Consider the following 24963-nt stretch of genomic DNA (forward strand, 5'->3'; position numbering starts at 1 on the left):
TTTTTTTTTTTTCTTAACATATATTGCATTATTTGTTTCAGAGGTACAGATCTGAGATTCAACAGTCTTGCACAATTCACAGGTAGCGCAGCTTTCTAAAGAGGACCCTGGTGGGGGTGGCTTTTGCCTTAGTGTTCTGCTGATGAAAAGTCCTAGTAATTCTAACAGTGATCTGAAACCATTTTTGTCCTAAACATCCTATATGGTAAAAATGGCCTTTAAATATGCACATTCACTTAGTATACTCTCGCTGAAATGCCTTAGTAATGGAAGGGGATTCTGCGTGTGGTACTAATTTCGTGCCAGTACTTAAACGGCTTTTGCTTATTTTCAGGGACATAGGAGTAGAGAGGTAATTAATTTTTTTTAAGATTTTATTTATTTATTTGAGAGAGGGAGAGAGATAGTGAGAGAGAACATGAGCAAGGGGCAGGGAGAAAGAGAAGCAGACTCCCCTACTGAGCAGGGAGCCCGATGCGGGGCTGGAGCCCGATGCGGGCCTCGATCCCAGGACCCTGAGATCATGACCTGAGCTGAAGGCAGGCGCTTCACCAACTGAGCCACCCAGGCGCCCTGAGAGGTAGTTAATTTTTAAACATCCTTTGTAAGTTTGATCTAGAACAGGCTGGGCATATGTTTCTATAAAGAGCTCGATAGTGTTTCAGACTTTGTGGGCTAAGAAGCAAAACCGAGAGTATGAGGGGGGTCCTTCCAAAACAGGAAGGAAAACTGCCCTTCCCTGTTTGCCTGAAAGCAGTGGGCTCTCACAACAGCACCCGGGTGAGAGGAAAAGGAACACTGATGACAGTGTCCAGTTGGCAAGCTCTGCCTAGGGCTTCCAGCCTCCACAGGTCACCCTGGCTCTCTCCATACCACTGAGGAATATTAATCAGGAGCTACCCTACTGGCTCTGAGCCAGTTGGATCCCCACCCCCTTCTTTTGAGGTAAAGGGAAGAAGAGAGATAAATGTCTGAAATTCTGGTTGAAATTAGGATTGTGCTTTGCCTCTGTAGCAGTGTATGTTGGTCTTTGAATCCTGATCCGCCATCTTCGTTGGGGAGGGAAGGTGCATGGAGAATTCTAAGTCCAGATAATTGATACAGAAAAAACAAAACAAAAAACAAATAAACCCCAGCAACTTGTGGAATCAACCCATTTATATAATTAGTAACTGCCCATAATGTTTCTTTGTATTGGGAGTACACAACTAGAAAAAAAAAATATTACTGGTCTTCTTTCCCTTTCCAAATAATGTTTTGTAGAGTTTGTCCCAATTAATACACAAATTCAGGTAACATTTTCAAACACTTTGCTGGAAGATCTTTTCACTTTGAGTTTTGCAAGGACTTGAGAGTTCCAATGGCTTGGTCCAACTATTTTGAAACCCATGAAAATGATAAAAGTCCCTGTTCCTCTATACATTGCCTGCTTTTTCTTTTAATCAAGCAAAGTAGTGGTGATGCTTACAAAGTGGAAACACATCCAGCTCAAAGGGCAAAAGGCTTAACCTTCACCCAGACAATGCAAGTGTGGGACCACAGACACGGAATATTTCAGCATCAGGAGAGAGGATCATCACTCAGCTGTGTCTGATAGTCCAGGATTTTCTGCAGTTGAATCAGTGACCTTTCTGTCCTCAATGCAGTTATATCTGTTCCAAGAGAAGACATCTTTTCTGGTTCTGAGTCCCTCATTATAGCAGCTTTGTCAATGTGGAATGGTCTCAAAACCGAGACTTCTCCTTGGCTCTGGAGATTAAGGAAACCTAGAGATTGCTGGCAAGAAGCAAAAGAGCAGAAAGCTTGGTTTTTCTACTTGAGGTTTATGCCGCTGCTATGCTGGATGCCCCTAGGACTATTGGCCTTTATTTTCTGAGGTCTGCAATAACCCTGGGAATGGTCATGGTCCAGGAACTGATATTTTTAGGTCATAGAAGCTAAGCCTGGTTATTCCAAGTGCTTCAGGACAAAATACAGGGCTTAAAAAAAAATGATATGGGGAGAGAGAGCCATCCCCAGAGCCCATAGCCATACCTCCAAGAGAAATGGTCAACACTGTCATCATCATCCTCTCCATCATCATAGCAGAGAGACCTATTTCTTAATGTATACTGACCACTATTCTAAGCATTTTGTATGTATAAACTCACTGTAGCGCTAATAACAACTCTGTGGCTAAGCCCTACTATCGTCCCTACTTGGTGGAGGAAGGAACTGAAGACTACGCAGGTTTGGATGTAGGGATGGTACAGAGTTTTGGATTTCTGGGAACTAGGGAGCCCTTGAATGTTTTAAGCAAGGGACTGGCATTGCCCGTTTTGCATCTCAAATAATTTAGATGTTTAAAATCAGTGGGAGAAGAGGGGAAGGAAAAGCAGGCTAGATGTGAGAAGAGCTACAGAGGAAATGGTGAGGGAGAAGACAAGGAAAGGGGATTGATTTGATAAATCATTTGCTGAAATGAACAGGGCTGGGTGGTTGGGTTTGGGCAAAAGGGAGGAGTTCAAGAAGTCAGTGTCCCAAGTGAAATACATACATATACGACAGAGGTGGGCATATGATAATGCCGGGTCATGGATCCCTGACTGGTGCCCTGCTATTAATGTGCTAACCGCCCTGTGCAGGAAGCTTCATTCTGATCGGGTCTGATTTTTCCACATTCTCTTTGCTTAGAGCCAGGCTGGGGGGATTCCTTGAAAGAGTCAGGAGACTTTGCCTTGAAGACTCTGCAAATAAGACATAAGGGGACATAAGACATTTACATGAGATCCAATCAAATCAGCCAAGCCTAACCCTCTTGTTTTGATGGCTGTGTAGGGATCCCCCTGGGTCGCCTTTCCCTGGGAAAGTCTCCCAGGGCTCTAACGCTAATGAGGGAATGCGTGTTTTCTGCAGATGATTGCATTATCATCACAGACAGGACACCCAAGCCAGGGAGAAGGATGCTGTTTACATATTCCCTGCAATCAAGATTGAAAGGAGTTTAGAGGTCATGGGTAACTTGCCATTTGCTATCAGGAATGTCATAAAGTGCATTCATAAATGTGCAAGTGGGTCACTTCCTGTCACTTGGTGGTGGTGTATCCAAGGAGAGGGAAGAAAAGAAACACACTGTCGTCTAGTAAGATATTACCAGAGAGATATCAGTTGACTTTGCCGTCTATGCATCCTATTTGCAGTTATTTCTTTAACTTTGGAAGTTGTTTTTAGGTGAGACTTTGAATTCAAACTCAACGGTGACAAGTTGAAATCTTTTCATGGAAATCTTCTCACGAGCAGAGTATTTATCTGAATGGTTGTTATGTGTAGAAGATGCTATTTCCCCCCTTTCTGTCTCAACAGACACTAATACACTTGATTCGAGTAGATCAATCCTTGAAAATAACTTGGAATATAGGGAAGTGCGCATCCCAGATTTTAGCATCATGTCTGGCATAATAGATATTCTATGAGTATTTGTCATATTGAACTGAAGATTGTAGAAAGTCTCGAAAAATAACCTGAGGAGTCTCTCAGGGGCAGTCTTGGACAGTAACACCTAAAATGGCTTTGAACATAAAAGTAAAATTAAAAAATATATATGGCCAATCACTCTCTGTTCTCGCAAAGATGCTGAAGTCATAGGTCACTGACCATCTCCTGGCTTAGAGGCATGAAGAATTCTCCCTGCCCCATTTTTGGAACAGTGTTAGCTCAAAGAAAAAATGCATTGATGATGCAGCCCTCAGCTCTCCTCCTTGAAGCCACTTGAGGCCTAAAGGCTTGTATTTCTCAGGCCATAATTTCTAGGACCAGCATCACACCCTATCATTTATGACTTTCATTTTCATCTCTGTCGCTTGTACATATTAGGTACTTAATCTGTTCCAGGCACTGCTCCAGAGCTTTCCATCAAATAACTCAGATAATCCTTTCAATGATTCCATGGGTTGGATTCTATTATTATTCCAATGTTACCTATGAGAAGGTGAAGCACAGAGAAGTTACCTAACTTATTCAGTGCTGCACAGCAAGCCGGGGATCGCAGATTGAATCAGGGCATCTCACTGTCCTAAGTAAGCTAGGGGAAATGACCCCATATCCTCATCTGTGACATGACGGATCATAGATTGGAATCGACTCCAACTCCAGAGCATGTGCTCTTAACCATTATGCTAAGATGGACCCGCTTTTCTTTGTTACTGGCTAGAATGCTACTGAGTGGCTCGAATCCTCGGAAGCTTCATTAGTTGTTTCTCAGGGGCATTCAGTTGTTGCATTCAGACTGGTCTCTCCTAAAGTTGAATGACTTTATCTCTCTTGGGTGGGAGTTTTGAAATTAGAGATCAGCACTTCCCCAGGTTTTTGGTCTCAGGACCCCTTTACACTTAAAAAAGTTTTTTTTAGGGGCACCTGCATGGCTCAGTTGGTTGAGTATCCAACTCTTGATCTCAGCTCAGGTCTTATCTCGGGGTGATGAGTACAAGCCCCACATTGGGCTCCATGCTGGGTGTGGCGCCTACTTAAAATTTTTTTTTAAGACCTGAAAATCTTTTGGTGTTGTATCACTTTGTAGAATATTTTCCTTATGTCTCTGTCTTTATATCACAGACTTTATCTTATACATGTAATTGCGCACTCTCTCCTGATGCATTGTCTTGAAAAGGCATTTGAGAATTTCAGGGACAACTAAGGGAATTAACCAGGAGGATGCAGTGCGGGGGGCCCCTGAAGCCCCTAGAGCAACATTGTTTCTCTCGCTCAGCATCTGTGCAAGGATCTTGCCAAGTTTTTCATCCCTTCAGAGACCTAAACCTCTCTTTGAAATGAGGGAAAAATCAAACCTCCCCCTCTCTCTTTTTTCTTTAATAACCTGACTTGGAATGTTACCTTCATTTTGTTCTAGAATTCTGTCAGTTTGGTCTGCTGTTTTGAATGCTCTCTATATCTATTTAATTTTATTTGATTACATCTAAGCTACACAAATGAATCATTTTCACCTTTGGTGTATTTATACTTCCTAAGATCTGGCAAACCTGTTTTTTCTTTTGTAGCCTGTTTGTTGGAAAGAGAGAATAGTATTTTAACTGAAATTTCCTAGCCACAGCTTTCTAAGTCAGATTTGGGCTCTTGATTTATTTAGTTTATTGCTTAGGCACCAGAATCAAAAGTGACTGAAAATGTTTGGGGGAAAAAAAAAAAAGAAAGAAAAGAAAATGTTTGAAATGTGACTTATTACCCTGATCAGCTTGGTTCCCTTGCCGTCAGCCCTGAAAATTCCTTTCCATTTCTCCTCACTCTGGTTGGATTTGCTTCTTTTCCAACTATTTGTTATATGCCACATCTGATGCCATTTAAAGTGTAGGAAATGTGTGCCCCTGCAGGAAATATACAAAATCCATTCATAGGCATGCCTGCCATGCCCTGCAGAGTTATATACTGTGTCGTATCAGTTTGAAAATGAGGATGAACCCTGTCCTCAAGATTCAGGTCACCTTGCAGGGCTTGTGTCAGTGACTAGGAGGAAACTGGAGGCCTCGGTCCCATGCCTTTGGGATTCTTTACCTTCATGGAGAAAACATCCTACTCAGCATTTTCAGATAGCAGTGGATCCTGAGCAGCTTCTAAGGGAGTGCTTTATATTCACAACAGATCCCACACTTTCCCCAACTTGAAAGACCGTGGAAACTCTGTTTGAAGACAAACAGTCATCAAAACTTTAAGCTTTCAGGACCGCCCCGGGAGTCTACACTAGCATCACTTGCTGGTTATAGACTTAGTCATTAATTAAAAATGGTCATGGAAATGAAATATTTTGTTTATGTCTGAGACAAATCAGTAAACTCTAATTTATAAGTAACATGATATGCTGCTAAGTCCTACATTTAACATAAGAACTTTTCAATAAGTGTATATAGTGTATTTCTCCACGGAGATGCATAAATGGAAAATCTGGCCATAATTATCAAAGGGTGTGGGCAAGGACAGTGCTTGCTGGCTGTCTGACTTGTATCAGAAAGCCAATCAGATCTTTTTGAGGAAATTATTTGCTTTGGGCTTCACTTTCCCAAACAGCAAGGTCTTGAACACACATATCCTTAGTTTTTCAACGTGATTTTATTACCCCATTTCACATACATGGCTGAGATTCTTTTCATCCATTACCAGAAAATGAAATATGTTTTCTTCAAAGTAAAACTGATGTATGGGACAGAGACTGAGTCCCACAGCTGGCTTGGTAAATGACAAGGACAAGTACTTGATTTTCTCTCAGTTAAAACACCCACATAACACATCGCCGTCAACAGAAACATTTTCCCTGTCTGTCGTATGTATGAACATTTACAGATACTTCCATACCTGTAGAGGTCTGTCAGATCACACTGAAATCTGTCTGATTGTTATAGGTTTCTCAAAAAGTTTGCTTTGAACACAGTAGAGCTGATGTGATTTCAACTCTGGATGCCAACTTTTAGTAAAAAGTCCCTAAGGTGACACCATAGCTCACTATAATCGACATCACTTTTCATGTGTTATGATGGAATCCCACTTCTTCAGGAAAAAATGCTATGTGATTATTTGTAGACCAGTCAGTGACATACAAAGCATATCCTGTTGCCAGAGAAAAGCCAGAAGAAAAGGGGAAATGCTTCTCCAAGAGTTGCTTATTTTCACGTTGCTTCACACACAGACATCTGCTAAGCCTCTTGTACTTTCTTCTGCATCTTTCTCTTTACAGAGTTTATCCTTCCCTGTGCATCCCCAAAGCTGCTGGCCACTCTGACGGATGGTGCTGATATTTTGTTTTATTGGGTGTTCTGTTTCTGTGCCCTTGGAAAAGCAATGCAAGAATTGCCATGCGATTTCTGTTGTTCTTATGCTTGCTTTTTTTCTCTCTTAAAAATATATCCTGTACCTCATCCCACAGACCATGGACCTCTGTGGGCTGATGAGTCATTCAGAAACTTTGTAAGAGTTCCATGGTTGTCCATCAAACACTCATTTTTCCCTAATCTGGCATTAAATGACAGAAAAGTGCCTCCCTGACTAGGTCACGCCCGGCCTGTGATTCATAGGTTGGAGAATTGAAGTTTCTTTAAACTCCTAATAGGTTTGGGGCTCCACTCTGTCACGAGATGGTTACAAGCCCAAAGATGGAGGAGGGCGCCCAAGGGCTGCCAGGAGTGATGGATGCACACCTGGTCCTGGACCAATTCCTCTCATGGAGGGATTTGGGCAGAAGTGTTCTTTCAGGATTTATGGTGTGAGAAGAGACCCTATTCTCTGCCAAATACCCCTGATGCTGAGGCGGGTGGAAGCTGTTCAGTAAGCTGCACCTTCTGTATGGGCTTCCATTTGTTACTCTCTGTAATGAGCAGAAATCTGCCTCCTTATAACAAATACTGCTGTTTTTGCTTATTATCTGTGAAACTTCTTAGGATCTAATTCCTCTTCTGTGTCACCACTTCAAATTTTTCTATCTGGCAGAGTCTTTCAAGGCTTTTCTTTTCCAGCTGAGCGTTCTCAGGATCCCCAGGCATTGTCCTTTTCTGGAGGAGATCTGACTTCCCAGTGCCTCTCCTCACGTGGGGTTTGGAGTCATGGGTACAAGATGTTCCTCAAAGCGTCACGTGCATCAGTGAATAATTAGAACATGTTGAACAAAAAGAAATGGTTAAATTATGGTATATTCTCATGACAAGCTGCTATACCATCTTAAAACCAGGTTTCACAAAAATTTCTAACTCTGTCAAGTGACCAAATTATATTAAGTCTGGATTCTCAATAGCATGTAAGCATAATCTTAGTTGTGATGAAAGCAGATGTAAAATGCATGTACATGTCGATAAAAGAAAGAGTGAAATTTATCAAAATGAAAATGGAGGGATTATGGTGGGTTTTTATTTTCTGCGGCATCGTTTTCTATTTTTCTACAAGGCACAGATCATCCATACAACTGCATCTTATATGCCAGGTGAGAAATGATACACATAGAGTGCAAAGGATCATAACCTCCATTTGGTGTCTGTGCACCGCTTCTTTTAAAGAAACCAAAGGCATTTCCTATTTCGGATTATCTATAAGAGGATGTATTTGGAATAAGACCCATTTATTTTATTGCTTGGAAGCTTCCCGTTCTAATCATACTTTATCCCCCAAATCAATTTAGGGGTAGGACAGAGCTGTGTCTGTTTAATTGGCTCTTAGAGAGGTAGGGTATACTATATACTCCAGAATTTAGAGTACAGGAAAATACTTAAGAGGAAGTCTTAAGAACATGTGGATTAGAATGGTAATATTAAAAAAAAAAGACAATAACCATGTTGAGAAGATGTGGCAAAAAGGGAACTCTCATACATTGCTGGTGGGATTATAAAGTGGTCCAACCACTTTGGGAAAAAGTTTGGCAATTTCTTAAAATTTTAAATATAAATTTACCATATTACCCAGAAACTCTACTTATGGGTATCTAAGAGAAATGACAACAGAAGTCCACACTTGTACAAGAATGTTCATGACACCCTTGTTAACAGTAGCCAAAAACTGGAAAAAATCCAAATGTCCCTCAACTGCCGGATGGATAAACCAAGTGTGATATCCCCACATATTTAAATATTATTTGGCAATAAAAAATAATGATTCACTGATACATGCAGCAAAGCAAGTGACCCTCCAAAGCATTATGCTAAGTGCAGGTAGCCAGATGAGAGAGATCACAGATTATATAATTCCATTTATGTAAAATGCTTTCTCAGAGAAGAGAAACCCACAGAAACAGAGAGAAGATTAATGATTTCCTGGGGGCTGAATAAGGGTTAATTCCAAATGGGCAAGAGCTGTTTCCTAGAGGTGATGGAAATGCTCTAAAATTGGCGATTACGATGGTAGCACAGGTCTGTACATTCACTAAAAATCATTGCATCATGAATCACTTACAATGGGAGAATCTAACGGTATGTCAATTCTGCTTTGATAAAGCTATTAGATCTTTTTTAAAAAAGATTTTATTTATTTATTAGAGAGAGTGTGCACACGAGAGAGCGAGCGGGGGAGAGGCAGAGGGAGAGGGAAGCACAGGCTCCCCACTGAGCAGGGAGCCCGACGCGGGGTTCGATCCCAGGACCCTGGGATCATGACCTGAGCCGAAGGAAGGTGCTTAACCAACTGAGCCGCCCAGGCACCCTGCTATTAGATCTTTTTAAGGGAGTACATGGGCTACGTTTTCTTTGTCGTCTCTAGATACTATGATCATACAAACCTCCAGGAGCCTCATCCATGAGCAATAGTCAGAGCTAATCAGAAGGTAGCAGCTTTTCTGCCAGGCCAACACCAACTTATGTCGCTCCTCTCCCCACCTAGATCCCCGTAGAGTTTGTTGTTCATCTAACGTGAAATCTATTTCCCGTTGAAATTGACTGAGAACCTGCTTACCACTAAGATTGAAACTATAATGGGAGTTTCATTTTACTGGCAACACAACACTGCTGAAGTCAAATGCTGTTTCTTATCTTGGTATTTACAGGCATCTTATATGATCCAAGTTGCCACAAAGGAAAGGAAATTCACATTTTATTGGTCTATATGGCAGAAGTATTCCCCACGGTCATGGGAATGACTTGGTCACCAGTTATGTGAGTCATAAAGCAGCAGGACTCCCTGGGAAAACTGGATGCCCGAGAGTCACTCATTCTTCAGTGAGCATTTACAATACCATATGATTTCACTCATATGTGGAATCTACAAGACAAAACAAATGAAGAAACAAAGCAGAAACAGACCCATAAATACAGAGAGCAAACTGATGGCTGCCGGACGGGAGGGGGTGGAGCTGAAGCGGGGTGGGAGGTCCGGGCTTCCGATACAGAATGAATCAGTCCGGGGGAATGAAAGGCACAGCCCAGGGAATGTGGTCAAGGCACTGTAGCAGTGTTGTGCGGTGAAAGATGCGAGCTCCTGGTGTGGGGAGTGCAGCATAATGTATAAACTTGTCCAACACTGTGTTGTGCACCTGAAACTAATGTAACATTGTGTGTCAGTTGTACTTCCATAATATATATTATATATAAACAATGTTATATATATAGGGGTGTCTGGGTGGCTCAGTCAGTTGAGCATCCGACTCTGGATTTCAGCTCAGGTCATGATCTCAGGGTGGTAAGATTGAGCCCTGCTTCCAGCTCCACGCTCAATGCAGAGTCTGCTTGAGATTCTCCCTTTCCCTCTGCCCCTCCCCCTGCACACACTCTTTCACGCTCTCTCTCTAAAATAAACAAACAAACAAATAAAATCTTTCTTTAAAAATAGTATTATATCTACATATATAATCTGATATTGAGCATGAAGTGTGAAATGTATAATTTTGTTTTAGAAAATACCTTTTTTATTCTGGTGATTAGGAGCTCCTCAGCACAAAGTATGTTATTAGACATTGTGCTCAAGAAAGAACCAATATTGTTTTAAAAATCCGGCTTGTATATTGCTGGGGAAACAAAGTCCTATTGTAATTAAAACAAAACGGTTGAAAGCCATTCTGTGACAATCTCTAAGTAGAAAATTTTCTCCTTAAACTTCTGTTTCTTTTGAATTTAACTTTTATCTAAGCAATCCATAAAAAATCTACAAATAACAATAAGCAGTAGTTTGTAGACTTTCATATTTTTCTGCTTTTGATATTTTATAGAGAAACAATCCATCCCTTCTTTTGAGCTATTTAGTGTTCTGTTCTTATGCAATACTTTCTTCCCATACTATTTACTCCTAGCTCAGCTAAACCTGGTGTTGGCACCATCTCGAGGATTAACTAATCAGAGTTAAGTTCACTCCTGGATAATTTTATTGGAAGAAGGCTTTCCATCAGTCTCCCCTTTTATTTATGTTTTGTAAGCATTTATTTATTTATTTGACAGAGAGAGAGTGCAGGACCAAGAGGAGCAGCAGAGGGAGAGGGAGAAGCAGACTTCCCACTGAGCAGGGAGCCTGATGCGGGACTCGATCCCAGGACCCTGGGATCATGACCTGAGCCGAAGGCAGATGCTTAACTGATTGAGCCACCCAGGTGCCCCTACCATGTATATTTTTATTCACCACATTTAATTTTTCCTATTTTCCCGAATGACCTTATAAATTAAATAGACCATGCTGGTAAGTGCCTGAGAGTAAAACACTTTCAAGGTTTTCAAACTGCAAGTTATGATATGTTACTGAGCCACAAAATCATGTTTTGGGTGGGTGGGGGATACAAAAATAGCTAGCATTTTTGTTTTTATGAAATAGAATGGAACATAACTGAAATATAGAAATGTAGCATCACTAAGAATATTGTTTCATTAAATTTAGTTTCAGTTATGTGTATATTAAATCATTGTGTAAAATCTATTTCCTGCTGGAGCTCTAGATCAAAATAGTATTTGCTCTGAAGGACAGAAAATCAGGTTATTAGAATTTCCTCTTTTTTTTGCCCTAGAATCCCAGATTGCTTTACTATTTGGATAAAATCTAGCAGATTAGAGAAGAAATGGTGTTTTGTTATAAAGAGTTACCTCACATGATTTTAAGATTTATTTATATATTTGAGGGAGAGAGAAATAGCACAAGCGGGAAGGGCAGAGGAAGAGGGAGAGAGAAAGTAAGCCAACTCCGTGCTCAGCGTGGAGCCCAAGTCGGGGCTTGATCCCACGACGCTGAGATCACAACCTGAACTGAAACCAAGAGTCAGATGCTTAACCAACTGCGCCAGCCAGGCGCCCCCTCATATGATTTTAAAGGATATATAAGTCATTTTTAAGACGCAATGGGAAAAAAATGCTATCAGTCAAATATTCTGTCTATAGGAAACTTGGAAACTAGTTGGTCTTTGAATTATGTAGAGTTGTGATGCTTTTGTGAACGTGTGCACATGTACGCATGTACACCCACCACAATTAAGTACAGACAGTTTTAGGAGCATAAAGCTCAGGATCAAATTTTGCTTTCTCTTTCCGTTCTCACATTATCATCCATTCAAATTGTTTCCTATGTGGTTAATCCTGTCTATCTGTGCTCCCCTACTGAGTTGATATTTTCCGTCACTGTAAGGTGTTTTCTAATTACTTTGTGAATAAAACATTTTAGATGGGAAGTAAAATTGAGTGCAGAGTTATGCTTGTAGCTAAAAACATGCTCTCTTTAATGGTGGAACTGGGGGCTGGTTGCCTTAATGCGGGGTCTCTGATTCTCATGTGGTGGAGCTGTGCCTACTGATCCATGCATGCATGCCCCTTTTGGCTGGTACAAGTAATTCAGAACATGATGAGTCCTTCATGACAGAGTGTTTCCTTTTGAAAAGAATAGTTAAATTAGTTCCATTATAAGGGTGATGCTTGGAGCCTTAATAATTTCCAAATGTTGCCTGCTTCTGTCCAAGTCCTTCTTTTAGAGACGTCCAAGTAAAAAGCCATGTTTTTAAGATCATGTAATCTTTGCATTTAGTTTGTTATCACTAGATTTGGACCAGTTTTGCTTAGCTATGATGAGTAAAGGATCCTGGCTGGCAGCAGACCTTTAGATTCAGACAGAGGTTGTGGGGTTCCAGTTGTTGCCCATCTGGGGTACGGGATTGACTTCACACCCAGTGGTCTGAGTGAAGGTCTAGAGGCAGCCACTCACATATTTAGAAGAATAACTCCCTTGAATCCTTCCACGCCTACTTTGTTGACTTTCTGTTTGTACTCTACCTTAAGATAAAATGATCAGTATCATGGTATTACCAACCTGAAAGTGACGGTAGGCTTACTCTTTATTCGAACAAATTCTTGCTCTTCAAAAAGTTTAGCTGAACGTTCTGAGGCAGAGGAAAATATAAATCACTGCAAACTCAAAGGCACATATAAATAATGAATTAAGAAAAAACACATGGCATTCCTGGTCAAGCATTCTTAAAAAGATTTTTAAAATACTTTTAACAGATCTCTGATAACAGAGACATATTTATGGGCCATTAAAAAGGTACCAGGGGTGGGGTGCCTGAGTGGCTCAGTTGGATAAGCGTCCGACTCTTGGTTTCCCCTGGGGTCATGATCTCGCAGTGGTGGGATCGAGCCCCATGTCAGGCTCTGCACTCAGCACGGAGTCTGCTTGAGATTCTCTTTCCCTTTTCCTCTCACTCACTTTCTCTCTCTCAAATAAATAAATAAAATCTTAAAAAAACAAACAACAACAACAAATAAAGGAGGGCATGTGATAATAAATGGCAACTGGCCCTTCATCATGGGGACAAAGGAGACTGGTGTTATCTGCAGCAGAATGGAGACTGCACGACCTGCCTAACCAGCCCTCCCCCTCCACCCAGCTCCCCAGATGATTGTTATTTGGGAAGTCAGGCCCAGCGGTTTCAGATTTTTTTCAGGAGAAGCAAAATTCAGATTTTTTAATGAGAAATCTCCTGGCTGAAAAATGTTGGCTCAGTATATTTTTTGGACACAACACAAGCCAAACAAAATTTATCTGTAAACTTAACTTAGCCAATTGATGACCCTTCAGCTGTAGGTTTTTCCAACAACAACAACATACAGAACTTTTTTCATTGCTCATGAGAAATTGTGAAGTGCTCTGGAACCCCTCTTTAAGGGAGTAGCATCCCCAGTTCTTAATTTAATAGCAATATATTGCTCACCAATGTGTGGTGTTTTAGAGCCTTTGGAGATTTCTGTGGTTGGTCACCTATCAGTCAGACTAGAGAAGGGAGTACATGAGGTGACAGTAAGGCGGAATGAAATACATGCTTTTAATTGGGGTTTTTAAAAAACTCTGTGAGAGCAATACACCTAACCTAGGTACTAGAAAAGCTTTACGGAGGTCATGGTAAGGAATCAGACAATGTAGCATGAATAGTATTTTGAAAGAAAAGGACAGGGACATTTGTAAGGGAAGGGAAAGTATAAGCAATTCTATGGTTATATTGTGGGCTTCGATATATCTTAAAATGGTCTAATTGGGTATGATTGGAGGGTTGAGTATATGAGGAACTATAATTGAGACCAGGTCAAGGGGGACCTTGGATATCAGTCTACAGATGTGAAACTTGATTATGTAGTTACGGAGGGCCATTCCAGGTTTAGAGCAGGGAAGAGACATAATCTAATCTGATCTGGTCTGTTTTCTGTGTTCTTATCCCAAATCCTGGAGTATTTCCCCTTAATGTGCTTGGACGTTTTCTCCAATGAGTTGGTTAAAATAAGGATCCTTCTATTTTGGGCAGTACTGACAATCCTTAATCATTAGCTTTGCACTAGTCACAATAAATTACAACTGTGTGGTTTCCAGGTAAGATTATAAAGCAGTGTTCAGGAATGGTAAGAGCACCAGGAAGTTGTGCTGGTGTACAGAATATAGCAGCCTGTCCTGCATTTGGATACTGTGCAGAGAATGTAATACCTCTATCAGGAGCAACTAATAGAAATCATGAAAACATAAATTAGATGGAATTGGATTGAAATAGATTGAAAAGATAATGCAATAGTGACTTTATTTTAATAAAAGAGGTTAGATTGTATGCAGTCGCCATATGTAAACATAACCCAATAAAACACCATTTTTAATGTAAAGATATGTATTCGAAGTGAGTAGAGAAACTTCACAATTATGTAAAAATTGCCCTAGATCAAAAAGAAAATATAAGGTTAAGTCAGGATTTAGAGACAGATTTTTTTTTTCCACCTCCTAAAATGTCAATGGTCAAAATTCACTTGTGGATAATGTGCCATGAAAGACACTTGTTGACTGGTACTTGAGCGGTGGTCAAGAAAAACCAACCAATGTGCCAGATTATAATTAGATAAAAAAACGCCCTAGACAGATGGCCATTTTGGCACCATTGATATAAACAACGTATGAATTCATGTGAATTGCTTTAACACATTATTTCTCTCTTCCAAGAAACTCAGTGTAGGATGCATGTGACTCGTTCATCAGTTCAATAGTAATTATGGGTCTAAATTAATCACTTGGTTTATCACTTGCCAATTGCTCAATCTGGCCTCTCTAGATACTTCAGAGACAAGGAAACAATTTAGCTAAACAATATTAAATAAATAGTTCAAGGTCACAAAATAAAGAGAGTAAAAATAACAGAGCTTCAGCTTCTAAGCATTTGCATAGCTCATAGAGCAGGGCAAAAATGAATTTCATAAGTCTACTGAAACAAATACATACTTAGGCAAAAACAATACCTGATGGTAACACACAAGAAAACTCAACATTTAAGAGAAATTCATTAAGTCGTGAATGATGGGGAGCTTCTGTTTGGTGGCTTAGTCTGATTTTCATTTTGTTTTTAAACTCTAAGCTGCCTAATGTTCTTTATAGAAGGGAAAAGGGTTTAAATGTGCAGGTTTGCATATTTTTTTTAACAATCACACCCTTCTTATTGGTTTATGAATATATTTGACAACTGAGAAATCTCTGTGGGACCTTGAAGACCTTAGCTTTTGCCTTGAGCTTCACCAGTAGTTAGCCGTATTCAAAATCAAAGCCATTGATTTGTCATAATTCTGTAAATTAACAGGGTTAGATGAAACAATATTTGAGCCCTATTCATTATATAATTAGTTATTCATTTTATACTTTATTCATGTATAGTACTCAGTAATTGGAATGGAAATTGCAAGAGTGAGCTGGCTGGGGTTGAATACCTTCTCCATGAGAAGACAACCATGGCTGACATAGAACCGTGCTCAATAAATACTTAGTTAACTAATGGTTCTAGGCTACCTCAAGAGCCTAGAGTGATTTGGATATTGCATGTGGGATGATAAGCTTTGGGCACTGGGATACGCTTTGGGACCACTGCACCCAGGCACGTGAAAGGAGCTTTTTCTATTCACTCACCTGCCCATCCAGAACTGAAGGATCTATTTCATTCCTGGTTCATTCTGTTTGTTGCTCTTTGTGACTTTTTACTTATCAGATTTCCCTCTTTTTTCTTTTTTCTTTCTTCTAGGCTGTTCTCAACTGTATTGAAGCCTTTGGCGTGATAGGTAGCAAACTGGGAGGATGGTGTGATTTAGTTAGAGGTTTTCTTTGAGTTCTATTCTTTTCAAGGAAAAGCTTGAATGTATAGAACAAGATGCCCTTTGCTAAATGCTAAGGTAGAAACAAGTTGAATTGGCTATAGATAGTGCCTAGCTTGGTGTCTGGGCATCTTGTGATGATTCAGTATGGGGATCCATATTTCAGGCTTTCCTTCTGAAACCTTCTCAGGGAAAGTGATTGTCAGCCTGGGCCCTTGGAAATATGAACTAATGAAGGTAGCTAAATATGGGCAGGTGAGAAGGGAAAAAAGATGAGTGATCACTGATGTGCCCAGAGGTAAGGATTGTGCATTTTTCACCAATTAAATGATCAAAACGGGGGCGCCTGTTTGGCTCAATTGGTTAAGCATCTGCCTTCGGCTCAGGTCATGATCCTGGCATCCTGGGATTGGGCTTCATGTCCGGCTCCCCACTTAGTGGGGAGCCTGCCTCACCTTCTCCCTCTCCCCCTCCCCCTGCTCATGCTCTCTCTATCTCTCTCAAATAAATAAAATCTTTTTAAAAGATCACTTTTTTGATCTTTTTAATCACTTTTTAAAAAGTGATCAAAACAATCTAGAGTTACAGTTATAATTGCGTTGGCTAGGACTAATGAACTTTTTACAATAGAATACCGTGGTCTTACTGTGTCTCTTTTTCTGTGAAGTATTTGAAAAATCGACAAGCAGTGGTTTATTATTTTAGATATGTATACTCCATTTTGAATCCTTTTCTTAGAATAACAGTGGAAGTCCTTTCTTGAAATCCCAGGCACGAGTACATAGTTCAAGCAATCCCTGCAGGGCTAAGTGTCTCTAAAATGAGTAAGCTTGTGATGTCTAGAGCTTGGAGGTGAGCAGAAAGGTGCCCTTTGTGCATTAAGCAGTCACATGGAAAAAAATGTATTGTTGACATTTCAATATTTGATATGTGTTTGAGTTTTATTATTATTCATTCATCAAATCATTGCTATGCTAAATGCTTTTTAACCTAGAAACTATAAAAAAAAAACCCAAAAAACAAACAGAACATTGACTCTTTTTTTTGGACTGAGCTGTCCCTGGTTTTTGTGTATTTCACCTGCCGCCTTCCTTCGAAAGGCGTAACAGATGAGCAAGCAATGCCGTGTTATAATACAAGCAGGAGAGCTAAGATATGAGGAGTATGGGCCGGAGAGCCTGTCCCTGATGAGAATAGAATCCTGAAGACAGGAAAGAAGCAGGATGCACTAATTTTTCAGTTCAGGTAATTAATTGGAAATAATGACACCTTGGAAGCACAGTTTCCCATTTAAATGAAAAGAAGAGAGTGAACTAAGATTAAGTATAAGAAGGTATGCCCCCTCTTAATGAACCAGACATGGCTTAAGTGGCTTGTGGGGACAGACAAGGCCATGCCTCTGCAAAGAATATCTCAAGTTCTCCAGAAAGAATAGCAGCTGTCTTTACACATCACAGACCAGGGAAGGTAAACTGCAGCTTGCCTCTAAGTGGTGTACCCTTTTATCTTAAGAAATTGCCTTGGACTTTTTCAGCAGTTATATCTTAAAAATTATTTTAACGTATTTTAGGAGAGGCGAGGACTGAAGCTTTAAGTAAGCCATATATAAAACAAGGCATGGGGGAGGGAAAAAAAAGACTGGAGCAAGACAGAGAACACTCTTTAAAAGCTAAAATTGGGGCTTCTGGGTGGCTCAGTTGGTTAAGCGTTCGACTCTTGGTTTCGGCTCAGGTCATGATCTCGAGGTCGTGGGATCGAGACCCATGTGGGGCTCTGCACTCGGTGTGGGGTGTGCTTGTGACTCTCTCGTCTGCCCCTTCCCACCTCTCAAAAAAAAATAAATCTTTAAAAAAAAAATTAAAAAAAATTAAAGCTAAAGTTAATTCTGAGCTTCCTGGAAGCCAAGTTTTAAAAACAGAGACTTCTTATCTTTCACTTTTCAGTTAAAGGAACTGAATAAATTACTCATGAGAAATAAGCCTTTTATGCTACTAATTTCAAATCAAAGTCGATATAGGGATTCTTATTTAAATTATTTTATGAAGAATTCATGAGGAAAAGGCGTTTCCGTAATAAAGCATTTGATTTACTTGATAAAGCTTCTGAGTCTTAGGTAGCATCTAAATTCATCATTTTTCTATTCAGGAGTCTATTTCCTTTGCTTGTGACCTCTTCCTAGTTCTGTGGCCTCGGCTCAGTGACCCCTCTCAGCTTCAGTCTCCAGATCTACAAAATGGCTCCCCGGGTACCTTCCTCAAGGTGTCCTTATGAGGATTAAATGAGGTGGAGCTGTTGCAGACCTGGTCTTCACCCTCGACTTGGCCTTACTCATTTCTACCACACTCTCCATGACCTGCAATGTATCTCTCAGCCAGGAGAAGCCATCAGAAGGGGAAATAGAGTCTTATTTCAGTGCACGAAGCCATCTTGCTTCTAATATCATCACATGTATTAAGGAACTTCCAAAACACAGGTTGCTCAACCAGCAGCAGGTCCTGATAAACTCCCGCAGATGGGACAGTGTCGAGAATCTGAAGCTACAAGACAAAAGCTGATTTGTATTCTTCCCAAGTCCTGATTTTTTTTTTTCCTATTTTCTCCTTCTCTGATTTGCTGGAGTTTATATATGCAAAAATTATGTTAGCTAGCTGAAATAGGAAAAAAAAAATTAAGTATCAAGGATTGACTAGCACTAACTACTCTAGGTATCTTTCCCACTTGTCCTGTTGCAGCTATGAATTATGTTTTTTCTTAAAGAGAAAAGAATGCTTGAAGAAAAATACGAAAATCATCTGACTACTTTTTTAGAGTGTCTCTGGAGATTTAGGTCTGAGCTTTGATTTTTTTTTCAGGTTACTGAGTCCTTCAAGTTTAAGGAATTAGGCATAGGGTGCTCTCAAGTGAATAGTTACAAATGCTCCATGTAGCTCTTAAACTTGCAAAGTTCTCTGATTCTGCGCTTAGCAACTCGTCAGTAGATTTTTGCGTCTGTTTTTTACATTCCATTGGAATAAAATACATTAATATGAGATAAAATATTGTCTCCTCTCTAAATACAAATTTCCTTTTTGTATTTTCCACACGTTCGTCCTTTTTGTTTATTGAATTTGTGTACTTACATTACTGTAAAAGATTGTCACATTTGGCAAATGCATGCCATATATAATGGTCAGTCAAAGTATAAATGAAGGATATGGGTGAGAAACCAGAAGAAAAAGAATCTTTACAATACTGCTATATGAGTAATTAAAAGAGTCACAAATAACTGCCAAGATTTTTTTCTTTTTTAATTATCCTAGGTTAGCATCCCAGAAGTGATAGGGAAGGAAGATGTGAAACAATGGGCTTTGGGCTCAAGGGCTTTGCAGCTAGTTGACTTCAGCTTTCAAGAGTACATGAGTAGAGATCATCACTGCACCCCCACATTACTTGTCCTGAATCTCCCTTTCTTGGGTTTATAAATGCCCTGGCTCATGGAGGGGGCTAGGGAGTGGTCCACGTAAAGTTATTATAAACTGAATCAACTCAAGATGTCTGGGTGGCTCAGTCGGTTAAGCATCAGACTCTTGATTTCAGCTCAGGTCATGATCTCAGGGTCGTGAGATCCAGCCCCATGTTGGAGCCTGCTTCAGATTCTCCCTCCCCTTCTCACTCTGCCCCACCCCTTCCCTCGCTAAAAAAAAAAATGAAAAAGAAATTGAGCCAACTCCTGGGTGATGGATCTTTCAGTGTACCAGTAAAGTAGCAGATGATAAAGTAATAATGTCCTCTCCAGGGGATGAAAGTGTTCCTGCTGGAGTCTGAACTGGATACTCCGTGGGTGATGATGTGATTCCTACATGTTCCTCAGACTTCTAATACCTCCCGTCTTGGCAGTCTCTTGCCATGTCTAATCACTGGTTATTTGGAGACAATGGGAATTCTCTCTTCTTAGACAACCTCCAAGTGATCTTCTCGCTATATTGGCCCACTCTGATAACCTCCCACCATCCTTTGGACTCATCTCTCCTCTTCTTTTAAATGTAAAGGAATCATATCTGACTCCTCACCCAATGTGTTTTCCCCAGAGGTATTTATTTCCTTTTTCTTTACTCAAAAAACTTCTCTTTCTTCTTAAAAGTTGATCTAGATTGCTAATTAAGACTAGGGCTAAAATCAACCAGGAAAAAACAAAACAAAACAAAACTGTACTGTTGTACTTGAATGAGGGGCTTACTCTTCAAATTGTAAGACGGCAGGAGGGGAAATATTTGCATTCCAAACTTGAGGTAAATCAACGACGATAACAGCATTTATTGAGCAGGTGCTTTGCCGGTTACTTTGTTTTACATTTTATATAACTTATTTAAACCTCAAAAACTTCTAAAGTTTCTATACCCCATTTTGTAAATAAATTGAGGCATATAGACATTGATGTATAAAAGAATCAGAATTCAAATCCAGAGAGTCTGATTTTTTTTAAGGTTTTATTTATTTATTTTAGAGAGAGAGAGAGCATGCACATGAGCAGAGGGAGGGGCAGAGGGAGAGGGAAAGAGAGAATCCCAGGCAGACCCCAAGCTGAGTGTGGAGTCCAGCACTGGGCTCGATCCCACGATCCTTAGATCATCACCTGTGCCAGGCGCTTAACCAGCTAAGCCCCCCAGGTGCCCCCAGAGAGTCTGATTTTGAAGCCCACACTCCCCACTTTTCTGTAGGGCCTTCTGCTAATCAACAACAAAAAAAAGTAAAAATAAAGCAAAACAATTGCATTTGCACAGCCCAACAATAGGAATGCTCATATCTTGATACAGAGTAATGGTTACCATGGAAACATGGCCTCTAGTGATAATATTTGTTGATTAGAGAAGATCGTAATTGAGAATAAGTTTGTTTCTGTAAATGTTTATGTGATACAGATTGTCACACATGGGAAGACTATGAAGGGAAGGCCTTTGCTTTCAGAGTTTCCAGTCTACTGGGAAGACTCGAACTACAGGTTTAAGTAAATATATATAAGCAACAGTTCAAGGCAAGGCATTGCAGTGATGATGCAGAGCATTGGATTGATCATAATCCTTGGGTCATGACACCTGGTTATCTTCAGTTCACATGAGGCCCCTTGATTTCATTCATTCATTCATTCATTCATTCATTCATTCATTCATCAATTTATTCCTCTCCTCTTCTGCCCCATGAATCCCTCCATGGACAGCGGCCAGCTAAGAAATCAGCTCCCCATTCTTTGGACAAAGACATAAAAATTAATTTGCATCTCTACTAGATATACCGGTAAGTTTTTAAGACCCACCAGTAGAATGCAGGGCAGTCACATTTTATGTATAGTATTGTCTTAGAATAATCCCAAGAACTTTCTTAGAAGTTTGGATCTATTGATTGTGCATATTGATAATATTTCAGTCACGGCAGTTCTTGGAGAGTGGGAGAGGGAGGGGTCTATATCTTACCTAGGACTAATTGAAGATGGGCTATATTGTGACAAAGAGCCATGTGGGACATAAAACAAATTAAATGGCTATCACAATGGGGCCAGCCGGAACTTATTGATCAAACAAACTGGGCTGTCTGGAAACGTTGGATTTCTGTTTGACCCTGAAAGAATTAGTTATCCTCAATCCAAATTGTATTTTGAGCTCCCTGAAATCACAATAAAAAACAGTTTCTGAAACTAAAGTAATCCGTGTTCTTATCTTAACTCTCTGTTTTTTTAATATCACTAGGCTTTATCCCCCCCTCCTTTTTAAAGCCATCGGTTAATTCATTCTGGTAAAAAAGGCCAGGGATTTCAGAACTACTAAGATGTAGTGATGAAAACTAATTTTTTTAAATTAAATGTTTATGTGTGAGTCAATGGAATGCTGGATAATTTTTAGATAGTCTGTCTTCCCCTCACGAGGGTCATATTTAGTCATATATCACCAGTGATTTTATCCAGTGGTGCTTTTACCTGCTTTTATGTTTTCTCTAAATGTTATTTCACTTAATAAAACATAATTTTGTTCTAAGTAAAACATGGCTTTAATGGGAAAAAGATGTAGCTCCAGTGTAGGAAATATAAGTGTCCTGAGACTTGTTGACTTTCTTGTTTTCTGAATTTTCATGGTAATTTATTACACACATATCCATCAGAAGTTTTGATCAGACCTTTAAAAATATTATCATTTGATAGATATTGGAAGTTCAGATGTTCTAATTCTATCCTTCTTTCTTTATTACATGGAATAGTTCTACCAAGAGAATTTATGGATTTAAATATTTTCTTATGTTTTAATTCATTGCAGTTCTTATTAATGATCAAATTGTCTCAACTTACGCCAGTGGGAGCCTATTCAAGTTTAATTCTGAGTTCTTTTGACATGGATCTAGAGTCTTGAACAGTTTCCTTATTATCAGATATGATAGGATGGTCTCGGCTCATCTTGTATGTTTCATGCCCCACACTGGAATCAGCAATTTCTTCTGTTTAGAGACCCACAGTCTGAGCCCTAGGGATGCCCTTTGCTACTAGGTTGGCCATTGTTTCCTTTTTTTTAAAGATTTTATTTATTTATTTATTTATTTAGAGAACATGAGCAGGGGGAGGGGCAGAGGAATGGAGCCCTAAGGCAAACTCCCTGCTCAGGGCAGTGTGTGTGTGAGAGTATGAGCCCCTGGGAGGGGAGAAGGGAGGGGCAGAGGAAGAGGGAGAAGCAGACTCCTCACTGAGCATGGAGCTCCCAAAGTGGGACTCCATCCCAGGACCCTGAGATCATGACCTGAGCTGAAGGCAGATGCTTAACCTACTGAGCCACCTAGGTGCCCCTAAGTTGGCCATTGTTTCTAAGGCTTTTTAGCACACAGAGTTGTAAAATGTTTATCTTTTTTCCTGTACCATTTTATTTATAAATTAAAAATCAGCTCTCTATTCACATGCATAGAATTTGCTTTTATGACTTTCTTGATCCAGGGCAGATTTAAAGAAGCTTACATTTTGCAGGGATGTTTACTGATATCCATGAAACACTTGGTAGTCAGGTATAGTGTTTCAGACCATATTAAAAGTTTTTTCAATAGCATTTTATATGTTTACTTTTTTTTTTTTAAGATTTTATTTATTTATTTGAGAGAGAACACATGAGAGAGGGGGGAGGGTCAGAGGGAGAAGCAGACTCCCTGCCGAGCAGGGAGCCCGATGCGGGACTCGATCCAGGGACTCCAGGATCATGACCTGAGCCGAAGGCAGTCGCTTAACCAACTGAGCCACCCGGGCGCCCTATATGTTTACATTTTTATATATTTCATATTTGAACTGTATATAAATGTGTTCTCTTTTGAGTTCAATTTCTTCTGAAAATCATTTCAAGAAAATAGATTATGCTGAAGAATAAAGAGCAGCTTAATAATGATGTGAATATATTAGTGAATCAGAATCCACTGACGAATTAGTCACAATTTTTCTAATTAGAGTGTGAAATCTTAATTTTTTGGAGTATGATTAACTGATAATAGCTATGTCATGGTGTTCTTGCAAAAACTTGTTTTGATGGGCATTGCAATATAAAAAGCACCAGTTATTAGGCAAAACAAAAACAAAAGAAAAACAAGTACTGATTATTTTTCCTTCAGAATCTTCCGAGCACCTGATAAAGTATGAATGCAAGTTTCAGATACATCAATATCAATATTAGTATTGCTGAGTATTGTCTATTAGGCTTTCTAGGATTAAGGGCTGAGAAAAATGTATATTTAAGAAAAGTGGAATCTTGATGTCTGCAATGAAGAAGATAAGTAATTGAAACTAATTATTCAGGGTTTTTTTTAGAAAAAATAAAACAAATTCAGTAAGTCTTTCATCTGACTTGACTTGTGTAATATGGGTAAAATCAGTTATCAAGCCTGAACTCTCATATATTATAATTTTCAGAATACTTTGAAAACCCCTGTGGGTTTGCTGGTGGGGGAATGCTGGTGGGGGAATGCATGCCCACCACTAGGAGCCAGATGACATCATGATGGATATAGCAGGAGACTGAATTCTGGCCAGCCACTGAAAAGAAAGAGGCAGATCTGCATGTGGTACTATGGGAATCTCCAAAGTCTAATATACTTTGTTGGCTAGAAACATGGTCTGTGGAGCTAGCCCACCAGACTTCAATCCCAACACGACTGACCTTGAGCAAGTTGCTTGATCTTTTTACATTTGTTTCTTCATCTGGAACATAAGTATTACATTGACATACACCTCTGATGGTTGTGAGGATTAACTTTCTCTTCCTCCTCCTCCTCATTGTCCTCCTTCACATTTTTGTCATCTTTATGATCATCACTGTCTTACTCAGTGACACATAAAAGCTTTATATAAATGTTTCTAAGGCAGACACTCTTTGTGTTGATAAAAGCATATGGATTTTTACCTGCATATGTAAACTTTTAGACTTAAACTTTATGGTAAGAAACATTATAAACTTAAAAGGTGGTTAGCTCTGAAAAGCAAATCTGTTAAAAGGGAAAAAGGGGAGGAAGCAATCACTTTATATATTACATATTCTTCTGTTGGAGGTGTAGCTAAAGAGATTTGTGTAAACCTTTATGAAAACTCAGCTTTAAGACACATTCCCAATGTCTGTGGTTTCCTCTATTTCTAAGCCCCCTGTATTGTCCATTTTGGAACTGCCTGCATAAATCCTACAGTGATGGGTGAATTGGAAAAATTCTGGGGTGTCAGATGGCTTCATGAGAGGATGTGATGTCTGGACAGAAGAAACATTTCATCTAATTCATAGAAATGCAACATCAAGCTTTCAAGTCTGTGTGCGTTAAGGAATCATTTCCCGATGCCTGGAAAATTACCCTTGCTCAAATGAGTCTTGGTTTCCTCATCTGTACAATGAAGTTAGCAATGCTATGCACCCATAGGCAGCTCCCTGGAAAGAAAAAAATGAGGACTGCATTTGCTCTT

The 24963-nt window shown here is 39.7% G+C and overlaps 1 protein-coding gene and 1 long non-coding RNA gene across 3 annotated transcripts in view; both read left to right on the forward strand.

Annotated features, from left to right (window-relative positions):
- The window catches only part of LOC145722246 (uncharacterized), a 21765-nt gene extending 1585 nt beyond the window's left edge, over positions 1-20180 (forward strand). The window contains exon 2 of the long non-coding RNA XR_014146366.1: positions 83-20180. This is a non-coding gene — a long non-coding RNA (uncharacterized LOC145722246). The remainder of the gene's footprint in view (positions 1-82) is intronic.
- Positions 1-24963, forward strand: part of LOC102740208 (protein kinase cGMP-dependent 1) — a 914142-nt gene that overhangs the window by 454107 nt on the left and 435072 nt on the right. The gene's annotated exons all lie outside the window — the stretch shown is intronic.

Source organism: Leptonychotes weddellii, chromosome 6 (assembly GCF_054177405.1).
Source record: "Leptonychotes weddellii isolate Sample4059 chromosome 6, ASM5417740v2, whole genome shotgun sequence".
NCBI lineage: Eukaryota > Metazoa > Chordata > Mammalia > Carnivora > Phocidae > Leptonychotes > Leptonychotes weddellii.